Source organism: Geotrypetes seraphini, chromosome 1 (genome assembly GCF_902459505.1).
Source record: "Geotrypetes seraphini chromosome 1, aGeoSer1.1, whole genome shotgun sequence".
In the NCBI taxonomy this organism is placed as follows: domain Eukaryota; kingdom Metazoa; phylum Chordata; class Amphibia; order Gymnophiona; family Dermophiidae; genus Geotrypetes; species Geotrypetes seraphini.
Genome location: NC_047084.1, coordinates 439,566,560 through 439,590,712, shown reverse-complemented (window position 1 = coordinate 439,590,712; position 24,153 = coordinate 439,566,560). Strand labels below are relative to the sequence as shown.

Genomic DNA, 24,153 nt, shown 5'->3' with positions numbered 1-24,153 from the left:
GGACTGCTGGGCATGATGGACCTATGGTCTGACTCGGCAGAGGCCATGCTTATGTGCTTATATGTGCTAAAACAGGATATCTATTCATTGTCAGTCCCGTCCCTAATCCCGCCCCAATCCTGTCCTAGCCCCACCCCACCCCAATTTTTTCCATTCATTTCATGTACACATAATATCTTATTCATTCATAATGGTAACCATAAAATAAAATAAAAAACACAAAGCACACTATACGCAGAGAAAATGTTAAATTATCATTCATATTTGTGGTGGGGGTTCAAAGATGTCAAGGCAGATGACTTTAAAATATGCAATGTCACCTCAGTAACTATACAAAAATAGACAAATATAGTGCAAAATATAGTGCAAAATATAGACAGCAGATATAAATTCTCAAAACTGACAAATTTTGATCACTAAATTGAAAATAAAATCATTTTTCCTACCTTTGCTGTCTGGTGATTTCATGAGTTTCTGATTGTGTTTCCTTATGACGGTGCATCCTTTCTTTCATTTCTTTCTGCACTCTGGCACAATAATTGTCCCTTTCTATTCCGTCCATTTTTCCTTCCTATGTCCTTAGTGCCCCCGGTGCCTCCTCCCTGTGTCCTTTGTGCCCCTTCCTATGTCTTTAATGCCCCCAGTGCCTCCTTCCCATATCCTTAGTGCCCCCAGTACCTCCTTCCCATGTCCTTAGTGCCCCCAGTGCCTCCTTCCCATGTCCTTAGTGCCCCCAGTGCTCCTTTCTATGGTCCCCTCACTGCCTTCCAGCCTTTCTTCTACCCCCCTCCCCCAAAGCTAACCAGCCTCCCTCCCTGCCACGCTAAAGCCAACCAGCCTACCTGCCTGCCTCCCTCCCTCCCGCGCCAAATCCTGCCCCTCCAGACCAGCCCCCGCTGCTACTGCTGCTTCAAGCAACCCCACCCCCCTGGTTCACAACCACTGCCGACCGCCAACTGCTGCAACTAAAGCAAAGTAAGGTCCAGGCGCCGGCACACAAACCTTCTTCCCGACATCAGAGAGGAAGTTCCGGGCCAGCCAAGCCTTGATTGGCTGGCCCAGAACTTCCTCTCGGAAGAAGGTTTGTGGGCCGGCAGCTGGACCTTACTTTGTTTTAGTTGCGGCGGTCAGCAGCAGACCTGGGGGGGTTTGAAGCAATGGTAGGCAGAAGCAGCAGAGGCCGGTCTGGGGGGGCAGGCTTCAGCGCTGGAGGGAGGGGAAGTGATCGCCTGTCCCGTTGTCCCCTAGGACAGCTTCAGGACGCTGTCCCTGAAAACAGGACATTTCGGTGTCCCGTAGCTGTGCATGCGAACAAGAGACAGGGGATCTAAAAAGGGGACAGCCCCATTCAAAATGGGATGTATGGTCACCTTAGGTATAGGCAACAAGATCGGCAACGACAACTGCAAGCAGTGTTCAACCCAAAGCTTCCCTCTGACGCGAACCACCCAGGCGGAAAAAGGAAGCTGAGTCAGAGGGGAAGCTTGCAGTTCCTGTACGTTTGGATTCCAAAGCAGTGTTCGGATTCCGGGGCAAAATTTAATTTTAAAAAATAGTTTGGATTCCAAGTTGTTCGAGTTCTGGGGCATTCGGATTCTGAGGTACCACTGTATAACACCTGAGAATACACACACATTGCAAAAATGTAGACACAATTTTCTTGTGTGTACTTTCTAGATGTGTGTACATTTTTTCAATTTAATAAAAGCTATTTTCTGTATGTAAAATAGACTTTACTCACAATAAAATTACCAACTGACAGACGCCTTAGGTTGCAAGAAATGCAGTTTCAGATGAAATTCTCATATACAAATTTGTATTGCAATTAATAATGAACTGCTATGATGCAAAATCATGCAGACAGCTCAAGCACTATTAGCATGAAGATAAACTATGCAGAAAATTTGATTTGCAAACTATTTTTTTAAATCAAAACATTCTCCTACAGCTCAGTAAAATAAAGTAGTTGTTTATTCAAAATTTTGCATAGATAAAAATGGCAGACTATATTTTTTTATCCATAAATTTATATTGAGAAATTTTGAAAATGGAATATTTGCACAGAAAAAAATTACCCCCTCCCCTTTATGAAGCCACATTTAGAGCCTATTTTACAAAGAAAAATAGTGGTCACCGCGGGTACGGGGACAAGGCCATTCACCGCCCCATGGAGCGGTGAATGGTCTTGTCTCCTCAGTGAAGCAATGGAAAGTGTGCGGTCACTGATCGCGCAGTCCAGCAGCCCCCTCCCACTCCATTGCCACTGTCCCACCATCTCCCTCCCTCCCTCCCCCTCACCTTACCTTATGTGGCCATTTCATTTTTATTTTCCCAGTGGCATGCTTTCAATAAGTTGTGTGTAGCTGCTTGAGTTGAATCTTCTCCTCTGATGAAACTGGAAACAGGAAGTTGCATCACAGGAGAAGATTCAACTCAAGGAGTCCATGTATTGACAAAGTCTCTGCTTCTTCTTCGAGAAGAATAAGCCAACCTAGCCTCCCAGCTCATCAGTTCATGCAGTTTATTTCTCCAATACTAAAAGGAGGGTGGCTCTGCAGACAGCCAGTTATTCAAGATACATTTTTTCCCCAAAATAAAACATTTACTAAGAAACAGTTTCTCTGCAGAATTATATACAGAGAGCAGAGAAAACTGAGCAAACAGCATGGAAAGCTCAGAGACAGGAATAGGGATCTGTAATACAACCCTTAGAAAGGAAGCCAGGTCTCTCCAAAAACTTTGGATCCCCTCATAGCGCCAAAGACCATGAAAATAAGAATTCACCTCATTAGAACACAGCGCCCATAATTGAGCGGAATACCCTCCCATAGGAGGTGGAGGAGATGAAAATGGTAACAGAATTCAAAATGTATGGGATAAACACAAAGTATTATCATATGGAAAGAGAATGGAAGCTAAACAAAACTCAGTGGTGCTTATATAGTAACTGTACCGCGGAGAACCAGCTTTTGATCCATATTGCTTTAGGAGATGCTCCTGAGGTTGCCCCTGATGAAGGACACAAAACAGGGCTCTGTAGGGCAATCAGCTGGCACCCCGTATGAAAAAAACAAAACAGCGGTTTGCAGATAAGTTCCTGTTTTTCAGCTATTTTACTAAGGGTTTAAAATTCACCAGACTTTATACTTCTCAGAAGCTTCTTACCAATGTCATTTAAAAGCGTTATTGAATTGTTGATTGATTTATTTGAATCCTATTTAAATTTAATTCTCCACATTATATAGACACCAGGGTTTTGGGCGATTGATAACAATTTTTGCATTAATTATAGCTTAAAGAGAAAAAGTAAAAAAGCAGTTTTTAAAAAAAATTTTGCACTATGAATTATAGAATTTTAGATTAGCCCACAGAGTGTTTTAAAATGATGTGAGTGGGTAATGTCTGCCAGGCACAGTCTGGCGGTGTTGAACCCTGGTGAACTTGGACAAAATCGTTCCCACGAGTTCCCACTTGTAACTGAAGGGTTTCAGTTAGCCCGAAACCCTTCAGGCATCTGGAGAATAGAGAGCTGGTCTCGTTTTTGTTTCAAGTTATTTTGACCCCTCTCATTTAGAGTAAGGTTCTTATTTATAACTTATGTAGTAATTCCAGAGATTGAGAAAAAGTGCAGTGCTGGGTAGACTTCTATGGTTTGTACCCTGATTATGGCTAGACACATCTGGATGGGCTGGAATGAGCTTCAATGGCAACTCCAATAATTGCAGAGTATGTCCAGCGCTGGACAGACTTCCACGGTCTGCGTCCTGAACATGGCAAGGACAAATCAAGATGACAATGCAATACAAGACTCCTAGTAATAAATTTTCCAATAGGTTGTCTCACAAACAGTTAAATATATACTGTAATGTGATCTGCTTCACATACACTCAGAATTGTGTAATTCGGCCAAGAGCCGGAGCTCCTACAGTCGAACCCACCACCCAATCACTGTGTATGGAATAGTGAATAAAAGTGCTATTCAAAAGTTAAAATCAATGTACTCAATGGCAAAAAAGGAATATTCTCACTTAGCTTTTAGGGTTTTCAGCAGGTCCCGACATGGACCATGTTTCGAACTTCTTTTTCAAGGAACCCAAAGTAAGGGTTAACTACTTAAATGCCAAACTTATGAGAGTGGCATTGGGTCAGATAATGTTATTCTGTTCTGTTGATAAGACACAAAAGTCAAACACTGAATTACAAAACTCTCAGTGCAAAAAGATATTTCAATGCTAATAGGTTTTAAGGCAACAGAAAAGGAAGGTACCTGTCATATATAAATAGTTGAATGAAAAACTTCTCTGCTTCTTCTTTCGTGCAACGGCTTGAAACGCCGACTTAGATTTAAAAAGGGAGTATGATAATGTCATCCCACCTGTGCGGGAGGACACACACATCAGCTGAGCCTAACCAACTGTCAAAAAAGACAAGGAATGAAAATAGGGCGGAGCTTACAAAAATGCTTGCCACTATCTCGCTGTTTAAACCTCCGGAATAAAAAGTGTATAATTTAAGGATGAAATGTTGTTCCTTGGCCCATAGCAAGCGGGTCAAATCACCGCCCCTTGGCAATCTAGGCACTTCAACAACGGAAAAACGAAGATCTTCAATGGTGTGCTGGTTGTCCATCCACAGCGTACGTTTTATTAGTGCGGATTTTGCTCAGATGCTCTGCAATCCTAAGTTTAATACTGCGAGATGTCTGTCCAATATAATGCAGCAAGCAAAGGCATTGGATGATTTACACAACTCCTCGGGTATGACAATCAGAGGACATATGCATAGCTTTCTTTTTGATCCAGTTAGGTAACGAAACTTCAGAAAGTGCTGTGCTATGCTGGCAATATTTACAATGGCCACACGGAGACAAATCAAGATCAAGAATATATATGTTATATTGCAACACACGCTGTTATGTTACTATGAGTTATTCTGGACAAGGTTGTGATCAACTAAGGAGGTGGCCAGTGGCATAGCAAGGGTGAGAAGCTGTGGTGCTCCACCGCCCCCCCCCCACCTCCTCCTGCCATGTGCATGCCACTTCACTTCCCCCGTACCTCTGTAATGTTCCTGGTGTGAGCAGCCTCCCCGAAGCTGGAGTTGCACCAGCATTGGCTTTTCCTCTGATGTCACTTTCTAGGTGCCGGTCCAGGAAGTGACATCAGAGGAAGAGCCAATGCTGGTGTGACCGCAGGTTGGGGGTTGCTGCTCACACCAGAAACATTACGGAGGTATGAGGGAACGGAAGTGGCATTGGGGGGAGGGGGGAAGGATCAGGGGGAAGAGAGGAGGATGGGTGTGTGTGCCTTTAGTAAAACGGCACCCGGGATATACTGCTCCCCCTCTTACTACATCACTGCAGGTGGCATTAAGTGCCACTGTGAAATTAGCAGTCATGACAGCTAGCATGCAGTATAATGTCCTAAGAGCTAATAGTGCCAGCCATGCTCCACTTTAATCCAATTTCTTACAGATCCCACTTCTACCTAGCATGGGATTTTTACTGTGTTGGCGGGTTTTAGCATGTGATATGCCTTAGAGTGTGCCTGCAGTAATGGCTACCACAAAGCTGACAGCCATGCTAGCTGCATAGTCTATAAATGGTGATTTAACTTAGGTGCCAGTAGGCGCCCTACCAGAACCTAAGTCCAAAATGCCATTTAAAAGCAGACTTAAGAGAAATTACAAGGTCCCAGAGCTGGGGGCTCCTTTTACTAAGGTACGCTAGTGTTTTTAGCGCATGCAGGAAATTAGCGCATGCTACGCTTCTAGAACTAACGCCAGCTCAATGCTAGTGTTAAGTCTAGCGCGTGCAGCAATATGGCACGCGGTATTCCACGCATTAAAGCCTAGTGCACCTTAGTAAAAGGAGCCTTATCTCTGGAGGCACTTACCTGCATCTTACACCACTGCGGGAGTGGCTAATGCTGGAAGTTTCCAAGTTTATTGTAAATTTGATGGAACGCTTATCAAAATACTAAGGGGCTCATAATCGAAAGAGAGACATGTCCAAAAACTGGCCTAAGTCAGCACTTGGATGAACATTGTCAAAAAACATCCAAGTGCCGATAATAAAAACGGGTTTTGGACGTATTTATAAACGACCTAGGTCTTCATAGTGCCGCTGAACAACCATCGCTAAACGGGGCGTTTCAGGAGGAGTGTCGAGAGTGGGAGTTGGGCGGTACGTGGGCCGGCTTAGACTTAGTCATACTGCATGTATGTATACAGCACAAGATCGACGGAATTGGATGTTGTGACTTAGGCCATTTAAAACATGGTCTAAGTCACAAAACCCCACCTAAAGTTAACAAATAAGCACTGCAAACACATAATACAGACCCCCCACACACTACCCCAGTGATCACTGACCCCCCCCCATAAAAATATTAATCACAGCTTGAAAATTGTGCCTTCAGAACATCATCACCTGGCAACCTGGCATAGGAAAGCCTAGTCGTGCTGTACAGAGGTGTCTTAAACCGGCTTGGGGGTGGGTTAGGGACAAATAGAGAGGTGGACCCATGCCCATAAGCCCCTGTAATCACTGCATTGATATTGAAACATGTGCATTCCCCTATACAGGCCAGTTTGTTGGAGGGCTCGCTACAGGGAACAACCCAGAGTGATTCTCTCCTCTGGAAGGAACCAGTGACTGGGACAACGTTGGCTGAGAAACTCAGGACCTCAGAGAGGTAAAACACTCCAATGAACAATATTTAAAGACACAAGTTACCTTTATTCCTCCTGATAAGCCCTCTGAAGTCACTTTAGATTCTCTATGGGACTTAGTATCTAAATTAGGGAATTCTCTTAATCCGCAAATAAAACATTTGGATCAAGAGGTAAAAAACCAGAAAGGAGAAATCAATTTATTAAAGCAAGATATGGTATTGTTGAAGTCCGAAATAAAAGAAGAAAACAAGGAACTTAAAACAATTAAAAGTAATCAAGATCTACTTGTTAAAGATAATCTAATTGTGAAAACAAAATTGGAAGATCTTGAAAATAAGACTCGGGCTAATAATTTGCGTTTAATTAACTTTCCAAAAATTTCATCAATTTCTCCACGAGAAATGATAAAGCGTTACTTTCTGGAGATATTAACAATACCTGAGGATTCTTTACCACCTCTTACAAGAGTATATTACTTGCCTACAAAAAATCGGGATCCTCAAAAGAAAGAAGATGAAGGAACATCGCAGGAAGCACCCTTGGACGTTTCCACTTTATTGGAACAATCAGATAGAGAATTGGCTATTCCAGCCACTCTCTTACTGACTGTGGCTTTGGCTCCAGATAAGGACTGGATACTTAAACTTTTCTTTAAAAATAGGTCTAAGGACTTCCTGGGTCTCCATATTCAGATATTTCCTGATGTCTCTAGGGAGACTCAGAAGAGAAGAAGGGAATTCCTAATGTTGAAGCCAGGTGTGACCCAGAATGGAGCTTTTTTCTTTCTTAGATATCCATGTAAATGTGTCATCAGATATCGTTCTTTTAAATATGTTTTTGTAGAACCAGCTCATTTGATTGCTTTTCTTTCTCTGAAACGTCTTGAGTGTGGAATACCAACCAGTACCTAAGTGATAATTTGCTCTGCATCAGCACAGATTCAGTAATTTTCTTTGTAAAATTATCATTTAATTTAATCACTCTTTTCGTTAATCTTGGATCCAAAATTGAGGACTAGTGTGTGATTAAGATAAGAAATGTTTTTTTTTTCCTTTATACTTTGATCCATTATTAGGATTGGAAGTTAACCTAAATGTTATATTTTCTTGATTATACTTTCTGTACAAGTTATGCTTGATAATAATGTAAAATCTTATAAATAAAAAAAAACCAAAAACAAAAAACAACAGTATTAAACAGGCGAATTATACTCAGAAGAACAAGACGCAAAGTAAATGTAATAAGAACAAAAAGGATAGGGGGAGAACTACAATAAATACAGAAAAGAGAACATATATGGGAAAAAAAACAAAAGGACTAAGAGGTTCAATAAGAAAAGGATAGTAGAATAGTTAGCCAAAGGCATCAATGAATAAGAAGCTTTTTAAAGCTCCATTAAATTTATCTAAGTTCTACTCTGCCTGAAGATAAACATTTAAATGGTTGCAGTTGAAGCAGGCTATTCAGAAAAGGCAGTGGCATATGTGGCATCCGGGGCTCATCATTTTTTAACCACCCCCCATCTGTATGAAAAACATGATTTTTAGTAACAATCCACACGTCACACAAGAGTGTACCTAGGAAAAGGCAGCATCTTACATACTGCAGTGAGCAGTACATCAATAAACCCATTGTAAAACAAGCCAGACTAGTACAGATCAATCCTACACAGTAAATCCTAAAAGAAAACAATGTCTTTTCAAACACACAGAACACAGAAAACACCTTCGCCTAGTATGTAATCACAAACTAACTCCTCCCCCTTTTACAAAACTGTAGTATGGTTTTTAGTCATGGTGGTAACAGCTCAGATGCCAAAGCTAAAAAACGCTCTACAGTTTTGTAAATGGAGAGATAGAATAAAAATACGTAGACAAAGATTAAACTGAAGCACCAAGAAGCTGGACTCTGCATACAATGCAACACCACAGAAATAGCAATGAATCTCCACTAAAGCAAAAAAAAAAAAAAAAAATATATATATATATATATATAATTTTTTTCTACCTTGTCTTCTCTGGTTTCTGCTTTCCTCATCTTCTTGTCACTCTCTTCCTTTAATCTACTGTCTACCCTCTCTCTGCCCCTTCTATATGGCATCTTATCTCCTTCTATTCACCTTCCAGAAACTTTATGCCTCCCCCTTCCATCTCTCCCACACCCCCATGGTCTGGTATTTCACTCTCTCCTCTCCCTTCCCCCCACTTCTATCAGCATCTGCCCCCTTTCTCACCCTTCACCATGCTTCCAAACTACCCTGACCCCCTTTCTCACCCTCCACACCCTTCCTTACCACCCTAACCCCCTTTCTCTCCCTTCACCACCTTTCCATACCACCCTGACCCCTTTCTCACCCTTCACCATGTTTCCATAGCACCCTGACCCCCTTTCTCGCCCTTCACCACGCTTGCATACCATCCTGACCCCCTTTCTCACCCTTTACCATGCTTCCATACCACCCTGACCCACTTTCTCACCCTCCACAGCCTTCCTTACCATCCTGACCCCCTTTCTCGACCTTCACCATGCTTCCATACCACCCTGACCCCCTTTCTCGCCCTTCACCATGCTTCAATACCACCCTGACCCCCTTTCTCGCCCTTTACCATGCTTCCATACCACCCTGACCCCCTTTCTCACCTTTCATTATGCTTCCATACCACCCTGACCCCCTTTCTCACCCTTCACTATGCTTCCATACCACCCTGACCCCCTTTCTCTCCCTTCACCACCCTTCCATACCACCCTGATCCCCTTTTTCTCCTTCCACCACCCTGCTATACTCCTTTCTCTCTCCATCAAAATCAGCAAGATCCCGCGATGACTACTTCTGCTGCCTCTGCTCCGTAAGAGGTAAGTGACACTGGAGGGGGGCTGAGCCGGCAGATGCAGGGAGTTGCAGTAAGATCCTGAGATGACTGCAGCTGCGGTCCACCCCCCTCCGATGTCACTTACCTCTTACGGAGCAGAGGCAGCAGAAGTAGTCATCGCGGGACCTTCGTGCACTTCAGTGCGGCTGCTGTATTTATTCCAAAGCAGAGTCGTCAGCCACGCTGAGGTGCCATTTTCAGCAGTGCAGGAGCTTCCGGACCCGGCCGTCTGTGCACCCTATTGGTTTACTGCCCCCCGTCCCCCCCTTGGTACACCACTGAGAAAGGGTTCCCTGAATGGCGGCATTTAAAGGATCAGTATAGTTTGCCGGTCCTATGCTTCCAGACGAATTTCCTAGGACATCAGGCTGCCCAATAGTATAAATTATCTGATTTTTTGAATAAAAAAAACAAAACTAGTCTTAGAGACATTTGGGGATCCTTTTATCAAGCTGCGGTAGAGTTAAACCGCCTGCCGTGGTAGCCGCTAACGCCTGCATTGACCAGGCATTAGTTTTTTAGCCGGCCGCAGGAGTTAGCGCGTGATGAAATGTCCGACATGCTAACCCCGCTAGCGTGGCTTGATTAAAGGACCCCTTGGAGTATTGAGACAAAGCAGAAGATTTCTGCGTCTCAATGGCCACAAATTTGGACTTGGAGGATGAGATGCACAGCGTCAGCATCTATGAGACAAACCTGTTTTTCTTGTTACATAGATCTTTTTGGACCCCTGTTAGATTACAAAAGTTAGACAGTTCTAAATCTAATAGATGCTGGCACTGTCATCTCACTGGATCATTTGCTGTACTATTTGTCCCTTGATACTTAAATTCTGGAACTCTATTTGTGTTCAAATTATTACGATATTGGAAGTTCCAATATCGTTGTCATATGATATAATATTGTTTGGAACGATATTATTCCCCAAGAGACCAATCAATGCAAACCAGAATAAATTGTTCCTATAGCCATGCAGCTTATAATGAAAAATTGGAAAAGTTGGGCTAACTTAAATTATAGTTTCTGGTGGGAATCCTTATGCCAGATTTATAAGTTTGAAAATATTAATTTTTTACTGCTGGGACACCATAGCAAATTCAAGGAAATTTAGGGCCCATTAACAAAATCTTGTAAGATATGAATGTGAATTTTTGACATCATTTCCCTTTGATTCATGAAAGATTATTATACACATCCAGGAAGGGGGGAGGGGAGGTTAAATAGCTGTATATTATTTGTTGGAATAGAGTGCAGTATGTTATATTACTTGATTGTTCATCTGTGTGCACTATGTATTTGATTTTAAAAATGAATAAAGAATATTAAAAAAAAAGATAAGTGGGTAATGCATTCCAGAGTGTGGGTGCGGTAACTGAGAATATTGTTGTTCTACGGGTATTTATTATTTTAAAGAAGGAACCCAAAGTAGATGCTTTGCAGAAGATCTTAAGGATCTATTAGATTCATAAGGTATAAGATTTTTATTGAGGAATGCTTGTTCTTTGGTTTTGAATATTAAAAGGGCAATCTTATAAGTTATCCTGTATTGGACTGTGCCTCTGAATTTCAATTCACATCAAAGGTAGGCACCAGAAATGTAGTCCTTGAAAACCTACATTTCCAGCATCTACCTTTAACGGAGGTGCGATTCTCTAAACCCCCTCCTACATAAAATCCAAGCTACCCATCTACATCCCCACCCGCACCCTCCGCTCAGAAACGAGATACGCCTATGCATTCCCCCCGGAAGGTCCCTCCTCTCAGAAACCGCCCACAAACGCTCCTACAGCCACTTCATTCCCCAACTCTGGAACCAACTCCCCCCTCAACTCAGACTACAGAACTCACTAATGACATTCCGGAAAATGGTAAAGACATTCCTCTTCAACTAAAGGTCACCCTCAGTCTACACCCAACCCCTTAAACCCAACCTCTACCCTTCTTTCTATATTCTAATCTTCTGCCTAAATTTCTGTATAGTCCACTCTCAGCCTATACTCAAATAACTTGTATCTAAACTAAACTACCGGTACTTATATTTAAACTACTGTTCTTAATTTGCCGTATAGTCCCTATATCTAAACTGCTGCACAGTCTCCTATGTCCAAGTATTTAAATCTACTGTATAATCTTGTATGTCCAATTCACTCCATTGTGAATGTTTACTTGTAAACCATTCTGAACTACTGGCAGGACGGGATAAAAATCTAAATAAATAAATAAACAGTCATGTCGCATCATTGACACATGATCGTCGGCCACTTTCACATGCGCAGCAGTGCATTTCAGCACAGTATTGGTTTATGAATTTTTGTTTTCAAAGAAAACGCCCATTGAATTTTAAATCCATAGTAGGTGCATGAGATTCTGCTGCAAACTTAATAATTAATAAATCTGTGCATGTTCAGAGATCCACTGCCTCCCTCTCCCTGGCAAACACGACAAAACATAATATGGATCTTTATATTGTATCTCAGGGAGGACAATATTTATAGACTTGGCCCCCTTATCCCAAAGAATAGTGAGAGGAAAACTTTTGTTTAATAACATTTTCTATTGTGTTCCTATGTGTGTTCCAGACTCTTCTGGGTTTTTCTTCAGGCACTATAGAGCTATCAGTCAACACTGAAAACTGTTTATTCTAAAATAACTGCCACATCTGATTTTCCAGATGTATTCTTCAGAAACATTGCACTGCAGTCCCAGAATGGTACTTAAAATTCAGAAATGTATGCAATGATTCCTGGATATTTGTTGAATGCTTCCTGGAGCTCTTTTTCATTATGGGTGAATTAAAGATTTTTAAAACATCAAGCTGTCTTTATATCTCAATCTCTCAAGAACCAGGTGTCACACAAACAAGTAATATAACTGAAAAGCTAAGCCATCATGTTCTAATGATAGAAAGCTTGCGCTTTTGGACAATCTGTACAGAATCACTACTTTGAAAAATCTGATGAAATCAGAAATTGTATGTGTTAAAACAGATACCACATTTTACTGCTTACCACATGCTTACTGCGAGCTAGAGATACCTACCGTGGGATGCGTTGAGGTGTCCAGTGGTAAATTTGCTGATTTGTGTGCATAAACTGCACATTAAACATATATTTTGCATTTTTGTGGAAGAGGGTGTGTTTGGGGTGGAGAGTGGGCGTGAAAGTGCTACTCGGCATCTGGAGCATTGCCAAACACTGATTAGTGTGGGGTTAGCACGTGGGTCCTTAGGCCTAGATTATATAAAATATGCCTAAAGTTAGGCACCTAGAGTGGTACATGTAGCCAATCTAAGCACCTAACTTACCCCCCCCCCCCCTTCTAAGAAGCCGTGTCAGGCTTTTTATTGCCAGCCACAGTGGTAAAAGCTCCAGTGCTCTTAGAATTCCTATGAGTGTTGGAGCTAATACCACCACAGCTTCATAAAAGGGGGCCTTTAATTATTTAAAAAGCGTAAACAGTGTCAATGAGCAATTAGCAGACTAATTGGCTTAAATTGCCGTTAATTGGATGTTAGGCAACTATCTTGGTAGATGCCTACCACTTTCAGGTAGGTGCCTAGTCCAAGGAATCTACCAGAAAGTAGATGTGGTTAGGGGGCAGATCATGGGTGTCTTTGGTGTGCAGGCACCCGTTTTGAACTTGTAGTCCTTGAAATGTAGAAATGTAGTCCTTGAAAACCTACATTTCCAGCATCTACCTTTAACGGAGGTGCGATTCTCTAAACCCCCTCCTACATAAAATCCAAGCTACCCATCTACATCCCCACCCGCACCCTCCGCTCAGAAACGAGATACGCCTATGCATTCCCCCCGGAAGGTCCCTCCTCTCAGAAATCGCCCACAAACGCTCCTACAGCCACTTCATTCCCCAACTCTGGAACCAACTCCCCCCTCAACTCAGACTACAGAACTCACTAATGACATTCCGGAAAATGGTAAAGACATTCCTCTTCAACTAAAGGTCACCCTCAGTCTACACCCAACCCCTTAAACCCAACCTCTACCCTTCTTTCTACATTCTAATCTTCTGCCTAAATTTCTGTATAGTCCACTCTCAGCCTATACTCAAATAACTTGTATCTAAACTAAACTACTTATATTTAAACTACTGTTCTTAATTTGCCGTATAGTCCCTATATCTAAACTGCTGCACAGTCTCCTATGTCCAAGTATTTAAATCTACTGTATAATCTTGTATGAACTTGGGAACCAGTATCTAGGCCAAGAAAACCTTAGTGTAAATAGGATGCACCTAAGGTTAGGATACCTACCGATACCTAAGCCCACTTTAGGCGCCAGTAAGCATGATTCTATAAATGGCACCTAACTTATGATTGATACACACTTTGCGCCATACTCCTTAACGGTGACGGGATAATCGCACGCCAGCGCACCAACAATCCAGCGCCGACAATTCGGCACAAGACAGAAGCGCGCAGGGGAAAAACTAATTTTTAAAGAGCTCTGACTGGGGGTTTGGGGTGGTAGCCTCCCCCACACATTATTGGTTAGTGTTCACGCTGCCGTTGCGGGGGAGTGTGGGGGGTGAAACCCCCCACATTATAGAGAAAATGGAACTTTTCCCCAAAAAATCAGAAAAAGTTCCATTTTCGCTATAATGGAGGTTTCCAACCCCCCTGAACCCTCCTCCAACAGCAGCGCGAACAGTAACCAATAAAGTGTGTGTGGGGGGGTTGGCACCCCAAACCCCCCGTCAGAGCTCTTTAAAAATTACTTTTTCCACCACACGCTTCTGTCTTGTGCCGAATTGTCAGCGCTGGATTGTCAGTGCGCTGGCGTCTTGCGCGTCACTGACTATGAACCCTCCTTAACACCTATGTTTTAGGTTCTGTTTATAAAATCGGGGCCTTACTGCCAACAACATGGTAGCAGCAATATTTTAATGGTTGCACGTTAATTGTGCAATTAGCGTGTGGCCATTAATTCTGGAAATAGGAAAATCAGTTAATTTCCAGGTGTGGCACAAGTGACCTTAGCGCATAGGAAAGACCCAAGTAAGGAGTATGCTAAGGCCACTTTGGCTGTGTCTTTAGTAAAAAGGCCCCTTTGTGAGCACAACCCCTTGTTTTTTTTTTGTTGCTGCTTAGGGACAGATTCTGTGGGAAGAGCTAATCTACAGGATCTATTCCTTTGCTTTAACAACAGCTTTTCTTTGACCTTAGACCATCATCTAGTCTTGCCCGATGATTTGGCTAGCCCTGTATCTATTAGTTTCATAGACTGCTCCTAGTAGTACTTGAACCGTTAAACAACCATGTCTAGGATTACCAGATTTTATTTTAGTAAAATCCAGACCCCTAGACCCGCCCCCCAGGTCCGCCCAGTTCCACCTATCCCCATCTGTTATGCCCCAGTCCTTCCCCCAGCCCCGCCCCCCCACTGCCTGATCTCATCAGGCAGGAGGAAATCTGTGCATGCACGGATTTCCTCTTGCCCGACGCAATTTAGAGGGAAGCTTTTCAAAGCCCAGACAAAATGCCGGGTTTTGAAAAGCCATCCAGACCACCGGACATGTCTTTGAAAAGGACACGTCCATGGAAATTCAGATGTCTGGTAACCCTAACCATGTCCTATTTACCCATTCCACCCTACTCAGCTTTCAGCACCAAGGGACAAAGTACAAAGCAGCTCCAGGAAGCAAAGAGAGAGGATGTGGCCCAACATGTTGCCATTTTCTTCTTGTTGGATCAGCTCAAAATGGGGAAATCAACTGGCATGAAAAACATCCACAAACAGCTTCCCTGACTCAGCTGCCATTGGGTCTCCATCTGCAGTTCTGTGAGAGGAACTGAATTTTGCTGTCTTTTCTACGGCTACAGAATTGTGGGAAACTAGGCACTCTTACAATGAGTATCTTACTCCCTTAAGAACATAAGAACATAAGAAGTTGCCTCCACTGGGTCAGACCAGAGGTCCATCCTGCCCAGCGGTCCGCTCCCGCGGCGGCCCATCAGGTCTGCGACCTGTGAAGTGGTTACTGACCACTTCTATAACCTACCTCAAGTTCTATCTGTACCCCTCTATCCCCTTATCCTCCAGGAACCTATCCAAACTTTTCTTGAACCCCTGTACAGAGTTCTGGCCTATCACCTCCTCCGGAAGCTTGTTCCATGTGTCCACCACCCTCTGGGTAAAAAAGAACTTCCTAGCATTTGTTCTAAACCTGTCCCCTTTCAATTTCTCCGAGTGACCCCTAGTGCTTGTGGCTCCCCACAGTTTGAAGAATCTGTTCTTATTCACTTTCTCTATGCCCTTTAGGATTTTGAAGGTTTCTATCATGTCCCCTCTAAGTCTCCTCTTCTCCAGAGAGAACAGCCCCAGCGTTTTTAACCTGTCAGCGTAAGAGAAATTTTCCATACCTTTTATCAGCTTAGTCGCCCTCCTCTGCACTCCCTCGAGTACCGCCATGTCCTTTTTGAGGTACGGCGACCAGTATTGAACACAGTACTCCAGGTGCGGGCGCACCATTGCGCGATACAGCGGCATGATGACTTCCTTCGTCCTGGTTGTGATACCCTTTTTGATGATGCCCAGCTTAAGATATAAGAGGTGCTATCCACACAAGACACAAGAGAAGCTCACATTCCAATTTCGTTTCCCCCCCAGTTCGAGGTTGTAAACTGAAAAAACACCATGAATACCTTCTCTCACACCAAGCAGCATCATGGGGTAAAGACCTAGAACAATTGCTTTCGCCCACTACTTATGGGGAATTTAGGAAACGTCTAAAAACACACTTGTTCCTAAAACATCTAGACAACTGATCCTCTCTTCTCTCTCCCCTCTATAGCAATTAACTTGTCCTTTTGATCACTCTCTCCTCAACAATGAATTTCCTGTCCTATTAATTCTCTTTCTTCCTCCCCTCTTAAAGTCAATTCAATTTGTTACCTTTGCTTAATCTTCTGTAAACCGCATAGAACTTCACGGTATTGTGGTATATAAGCTGTTATTATTATTATTATTATCCAAAAGTTTGGGGAGTGTGAACAGCGTACGCAAACTGGATATATGTAAGCTACTATGTAGTCAATTTTCTATACTGTTCTCCCAGGAGAACTCAGAACGGTTTACATGAATTTATTCAAGTACTCAAGCATTTTTCCCTGTCTGTCCTGGTGGGCTCACAATCTATCTAATATACCTGGGGCAATGGGGGGATTAAGTGACTTGCCCAGGGTCACATGGAGCAGTGTGGGTTTGAACCCACAACCCCAGGGTGCTGAGGATGTAGCTTTAACTTTATTATATTTGAATATAATGAGTGTTGTTTATTGAAATATTTGTTCATTATCTGTTGCACTTTATGTTGGCTTGAAAAGAAATAAAGAATATTTTTAAAAAAGACATATGGAGGCATATTTTTAATATTATAGCAAAATTTGAATTGAGACATTTTGCAAAAAACGCCTCAAACTGATGTCTAGCACGCTGCCATAATTGAACCAGGAAAACATCTAAATTTCTGGTTTGGTTATGGCTTTGAGCTAGACAGTTTCAGGTTCAATATGTCCATCTGTAAATACCATATTTGGAAAAAAAATAATGTCCCAGGGGAAAAAATGTGGAAAAACAAGCGAAAGTGAGATCTGTCTGGCAGCATTCCTAGTAAACAGGCCACACAGACATTCCAGTTAAAGAATGACACAGGGACAAATTTGTTCCCATCCCTGCAGGAACTCAATTTTCCCTCCCCGTCCCCACAAGTTTTGTTGCTGTCCCTGTTCCATTCCTTTAAGCTGAGCCTTAACCGCACAAATTTTGAACACTTATGATTTTACAATGTTTGAGGCTTGTGCAGATAAGGACAAAGCTTGCAGGAATGGGACAGGAAAAAATCTCGTGTGGATTGGATGGGAAAATGAGTTCCCGCAGGAACAGGGAACAATTTTATCCCCATGTCATTCTCTAATTCATGCAGTGTAGAGGGGCAGCCTAGTGGTCAGTGAAAGAACTTCGCTTAAAGTGACCAAGGTACAAATCCTAGCGAAACCACTTCATATTGTATTGTGAGCCTTCCAGGAACAAAGAAAACCCACCCTTACCTAAAGGTTCACTACTACAATAGTCATCAATCTTGCAGGTCATTTATATATTTAGGTACAGGAGTTATTTCTATGTTCCCGGAGGACTCACAAATTTGAACTGAAATTAAAGAGTTAAAGTGGGATTTGACCACTAGGCTATTCCATGCATTTGCTTACTGCTTTCTTAGGTATAACCATAATATCTGGTGCTGTCATAGAGCCTGGTATCTACTGTCACCAGTGGCGTAATAAGGGAGGGTGGTCCGCCCCGGGTGCCATCTTGGTGAGGGCACCCATCCTCCTCTCCACCCCCCCTTCACTGCCATGCGTCCGTGCTGTTCCCTTCCCCCGTACCTCTGTAAAATTCCTGGCATGAGCAGCAAACCCCAACCTGCTGTTATGTCAGCATCGGCTCTTCTTCTGATGTCACTTCCTTGGACCCGCGTGTAGGAAGTGATATCAGAGGAAGAGTTCATGCTGGTACGACAGCTGCCTTGGGGGTGCTGCTTGCTGTGATTAGAATAGCGGCTGCGGCTATGGCCAGCAGTCCTCCCTCCCCCACGATGATCGCTACAGGAAGATGCTCAACCCCTCCTGCCAGTAGACCCACCCCCCACCCCGATGATCGTAGCAAGAGGGTGCCCAAGGGGGGGCTCTGGGTGGGGGTGTTTCATTGGGAGGGATCCAGGGAGGGGGTGTTGGGGCGTTTTGTTGAAGGGGTCTTTGGGGGGGTCTGGCAGTAGAGGTTGGGTATCCTCCTGCCGGTGCTCTTCAGGGGCGGGGCCTACCGGCAGGAAGGGTTTAGCACCTTCCTTCCGGCAATCATGGGGTTCTGTCAGCAGGAGGGGTTGGGCACCCTCTTGCCGCGATCATCGGGGGGAGGGGAGACTGGCAGCCATAGCCACGGCTGCTATACTAATCGCTATACTAACCGGTGTCTGCAGCATGGACATCGCTTACAGAATCGGGTTTAGTTTGGGCGGGTGTAGGCCCAATTCTGTATAGGACGCCCGGGACAGGTGTCCTATCCGGGCCTGTGTGTCCACAAATGGGCTTTCTGCAATTTTGATTGATGCCTCCAAAGTCATTACAACTTGTCAGTTGTGGGCCTAAGAATGTAGCAGAAGTTTTCTCACTTTCAGATTCAGTGTTAACTTCATGCCCATGATTTCAAGTTCAATTTATTTAATATACCACAAATATAAAACCAGGGTTAAAATCTAGGCAGTTTACAAATAATAATAATAATAATAACTTTATTTTTATATACCGCCAGCTATCTTGCGACTTCTAGGCGGTTTACAGTAAAAGAGATTGTGAATACAATAAAAGAAAATGTAAATACAATAAAGAGAGGCTTTACGTACAATGTATTAAGGAGTTTAGCAGTGTACATCTCAATACAATAAAGAGAAACTTTACGTACAATGAATTAAAGAGTATAGCAGTATACTTCTCGTACAGTGACTTAAAGAGTAAAGCAGGCTACATCTGATAATATTAATAATGTTAACAACAGTTTGTGTGTTGCAAGGCCCGGAAGTGCCAAGCTGTTTGCTCAGAAGTAGAAATATTCCGTGACTTGAATAGAGTGTTCGTAGTTAGTGATTCGGGGTTGGGGTTAACAGTTTGCAAGTTTAGTTATGTGATGATGTTACGAGGGGGTTGATGTTCCGGTTTGTTGCCTAGGTGTTTCAAGAATAGGTAAGTTTTTAGGTGTTTCCTGAATTCTTCGTAATTGTTTGTGTGTGCAATGAGTTTTTCTAGGTCTTTACCCCATATGGCTGCTTGATATGATAGCAGTTGTTGATGGTGTCTCAAACTCATATAAAAGAGACAAACTAATACCAATACAAGGACAAAAACAACCAACATCAAATAAGAACATGAGGAAAGAACAAGAGGTTAATTACAATAAAATCTGTAGTGCGGTAAAGGGAAAAGGATAAAACATCTGGACATTTGAGATTATGACTATTGAGGAAGGACAGGATTTTTTTTTAAAATGTAACTACATTCCATAGTTTAGTTTTCGGATATGTGTGCTCTTTTGATCCACAGCAGTCTACAAGATCATTTCTACCTGTACAATTTGCTATGGCATAAATAATTCCTTTTATAGCACAAGTGAGCATTCAAATGCATTCCTTGGGCTTTTCTAACAAATCTGCAAGTCAACTAAGACATCTTGTTAAACTATCTCATGAAATAAAATATAGCATTTCACGCTGGTGGGCATAATAAGCTGCTCTAAACCCTCTCTCTCACCCTAACAAACTCTACGAGGGGGAGGGGGGGGGAAATGGATGTGCCAATTTGTCGCACCTTCACAATCATGTTCTGAAATACGGCTGCAATTTTGCTCATAAAGTTACAGTTCTCTATTTGCAGCGAGAATGCTAATAGGAAAGCTGCATGAATAATGCAAATGTACTACAGTGATAATTTGTCCCTGTAATTATATCTTCAACCTGGAGAAAATGCATCTTTTCTCTTATGATAAACCCTTCTCCACATCTGTTAGCACACACTGTTGAGGAAGCTAACACTCACACAAATAAACGTGTCAATCAGCCAAAGGGGTATGTTTCCGCTTCAATTTTATGATTATTCACCTACTGTGAGGCCACCTGTTTATTTCCTTTGGTTAAACAAGGGAAGAATACCAGTGCCTATGCTGATGGTGAAAGCCCAGCTGTTCGGTATTTAATTCGCTACCTGGAAAAAGAGATTCACGAGTCAATATTTGCTTAAGGCAGGAAAACTAAGAAAGAAGGCAAAAGATTTGAAAGAAGATTTGACAAATCCAGCATGGCGGAACTAAGGCTGATGCCAGACAGACTTCTATGCTCTGTGAGCTGCAAATGGTAAAATATAGGTTAAGTTCAGCCACTCCAGTGTTGGAGATCGCTCTTTTGTCGTGTGCTATGAGTGAGGGTGCTGTACAGGGGTCCAGACGGTTTCTCAAAACCCAGCACTTTGTCTGGGTTTTGAAAAGCATCCAGCTAGGAGCAGTGTCGGGACGGCATCTGCGCATGCAACGCGGTGATGTCATGCACATGTGTGTGATTCCCTCCTGACATGCAAACAGGTTGAGTGGGCAGGGCTAGGAGGCAGAACAGGGTGTGACTCGAGCAGAACTGGGCAGGGCTGGGCAAAACTAGGTAGGCCTGAGGGTAGGGCCTTGAGTCCAGATTGTAGTTCCAGAAAATCTGGTAAAATCTGGGGGTCACGATTAAAGGCTGCGCCACACTCTATTTTCCATTTAATACTGAGCAGGTTTCTGAGATCCTTTTCCTCTCTTTCTACAGTGACGGACCAAAGTGTGCGAGACACCAGCTCGCCGACATTGGAGCGCAGACAATTTGGCGCAAGACACCAGCGCGCCACGGGAAAACTTACTTTTAAAGAGCTCCAATGGGGGAGGTGTGTAAGAACCCCCCCAAACTTTAATTCATACTCTTCACGCTGCCGTTGGGGGGGGGTGCAACCCCCCACATTATAGAGAAAACTTAACTTTTTCTGAAAAAAATCAGAAAAAAGTTCAGTTTACTCTACAATGGAGGGTTCCAACCCCCCAACCCCTTCCCCCCAACGGCAGAGCGAAGAGTATGAAGTAAAGTGTGTGTGGGGGGGGGGGGTTCCCCACTCACACCCCGCGTCGGAGCTCTTTAAAAGTAAGTTTTCCTGCGGCGCGCTGGTGTCTTGCGTCGAATTGTCTGTGTTCCAATGTCAGCACGCGAATGACTATGAACCCTTTCTACATAGCTTGCTGTGTTCATCAATGCGCTTTGTTTGGTTATTTTAGTTGGTAATACCACTATATCTATGTCCCACTTAAGCATATATGTAAGTGTCAGAAAATCAAAGTTTTATTTTGTAAGGTTGCAGTTAACTGTCATGGAGGTGCAAATGACACCCAAGTCAGAATAGGGACGTCCAAATCAGAACATCCCAAACAGACATCCATCTCACATGTATTTTTGAACAAGACACAACCTGTACTTTTCAAAAAATACAGGAGATGGGTGTTCATGTGCTAGGGGCGTGGCCGGCCAGAATGGGGCAGGCATGGGGGTGGGGCCGTGGGGCTAGATTTTCTGTTTGGAAACCCTACGCGATACTAAACATTAGGTTACTCTTTGGACTTGCTTCCTGCTTTGCTAAGAATGCCTATACACTTCTCCCTCCATAGTCGTGATTTCACCATTCGCGGTTTCGATTATTCACGGTTTTTAGCTTGCTGGCTTCTCCCCACCCTCCCCCCGCCTCCAATTATGTCATCTTGCATAGAGAAATCGCTGATTCCAAACATTTACAGAGAAAATTTCTGATTCCCAGCACTTTCTTCACCGTGTTTTGCCTCTCCTTCAGGAACAGGCCAGGTCTCCCACCATGTTATTCGCGGTTTCACCATATTCATGATGGTTTCTAATAGAAAACCGCAAATAACATATGAAAAAGTTATTTGTGGTTTTTCTGTATTCGCGAGACTGTTAATCCCCTATCACAGCGAATACGGAGGGAGGAGTGTAATACCAGAAGCTGCTTTAGAGACTGGTATCCCTTTCCAGTTTCACTTTCACAGAAGAAGGAGGGGGACAACTACCACTGAGGAATTAAGTAAGTGACATGCTTTAATCCCTCTAGTTTTCAGCTGTTCAGAGCACTTTTTTGTAACCTGGTTGTGATTACAACAGGTCTAAATAAAGACATCTTTCTTTTTTAGATATGGATGATTCTTCCCTTTCAATAATCACTTTTGGATGTGCAGATTTCGTGCTCTCCCTAGTCTTGCCCAAAACACACACAGAATACGTCCCCTTGCTATCTGGGCATATTTAGGGTTGCCGGATTTTATTAAAATAAAATCCGAACCCCCTAGACATGCCCCCCCCCCCCCCCAGCCTTGCCAACTTACACCCATCCCCATCCCGGTCCCCAATCACTCCCTAGCTCCACCCTTGTTGCCTGCTCTCATCAGGCAAGAGAAAATCTGTACATGCGCAGATTTCCTCCTGCCCGGTGTGATTTAGAGGAGGCTTTTCAAAACCCGGACAAAGTGCTGAGTTTTGAAAAGCTATCCGCACCCCTGGACAAGTCCTCAAAAGGATGACACATCCGGGGAAATCCAGACGTCTAGTAACCCTAGACATAGTGCAGCATTGGATGTCCCTTTTTTGCCTTTGAAAAATTGGCATTTGGACATTTCAAGCACATAGATCTCCATCTGGGCATTTGGGGGCCAATTTTGTAAGCGGTGCCTGCCGCAGCAGGTGCCTACAAGACAGGTGCCCGCTGCATGTCAATCATCGACAAATGCCGCTTCCAGAATTGCGGTTTGACGGGACCCTGGGTGCTGGAAATGTAAGTGCAGGTTTAATTTCCGGCGCCTAGGGTCCCGTTCGAATCGTGGTCAGCAGTGCATAGTAACGCCAAAGTCCAGCACCATCAGTGACGTACCTAGGGTATGTGGCAGCCGGGGCCCATCATTTTTTGCCCCCCCCCCCCCCAATGTAAAAAAATATTTTTTGTAATAACCATGAAACGGAATAAATGGTCAGAAACAGGCAGTGAAAATTTTCTTTTATTGAACCTCATATATGTAACCATTATTCCAAACATAACATAAATTATGTCTGAATTGTCATGACATCAGAAGTACATATGGAGTAGTTGCAGGTGATGCTTGGGACAGTTCTGATTGTGTTAGTTCGGTTTTATGTGTTTTTTTGAATAGAAGGGTTTTTATTGCTTTTTTGAAGGTTTTGTAGTCTGTGGTCGAGGTCAATAGGTTGTAGAGTTGGGGGTTGAGTGTTGAAGGGTGTGTGAATGGTGTGTGAGTTCTCCTATGTCTGGTTGAGGTGGATTGAATTATTTAGCTGAAGAAATTAGTTACCCTCCCTCATTCCACACACATTAATTCTCTTCCATTTTTGTTCCCATTATAAAAAACACTGATAAGTTCCCAGAAAAAAAATACATTAAAATAAAAAGTGACAACAAAGGCCCCTACAGATGAGAACATAACATAAAAATAGCTTAACTGGGTCAGACCAATGGTCCATCATGCCCAGTAGCCCATTCTCATGGTAGCCAATCCAGGTCACTAATACCTGGTCAAAACCCAAAGAGTAGCTACATTCCATGTTACTGATCTAGGGCAAGTAGACACTTGCCCCATGTCTTAATAACAGACTATGGACTTTTCCTCCAGGAATTTGTCCAAACCTTTCTTAAAACCAGCTACGCTATCTGCTTTTACCATAACTTCTGGCCACTTCATTTTTAAGCTTAGATCTTTCCTTCCAAACAGACACCTTGCCAGATGTCAAATACAGCACAAAGTAACTTCACACAGACTTAGCAGTGCAGGAAATGTGAATCCCCTCATACACCCACCATATAGTGCAAAAATGTCCAAAGGTCTGGTTTTTTCTTTCAATCACTACATAGCCTAATGCCACACAAGCAGCGCTGTTACAAACATATTCTGAAGGTCAATGCTAAGGTTAACAAAGTTTCCTTCCTTGGACCACAAGGAGATACTGACAAACCACT

The 24,153-nt window shown here is 43.1% G+C and overlaps 1 protein-coding gene across 5 annotated transcripts in view; it reads right to left on the bottom strand.

The window, feature by feature from the left end:
- LINGO2 (leucine rich repeat and Ig domain containing 2) overlaps window positions 1–24,153 on the bottom strand; it is a 2,394,831-nt gene that overhangs the window by 1,458,853 nt on the left and 911,825 nt on the right. The window lies entirely within an intron of this gene.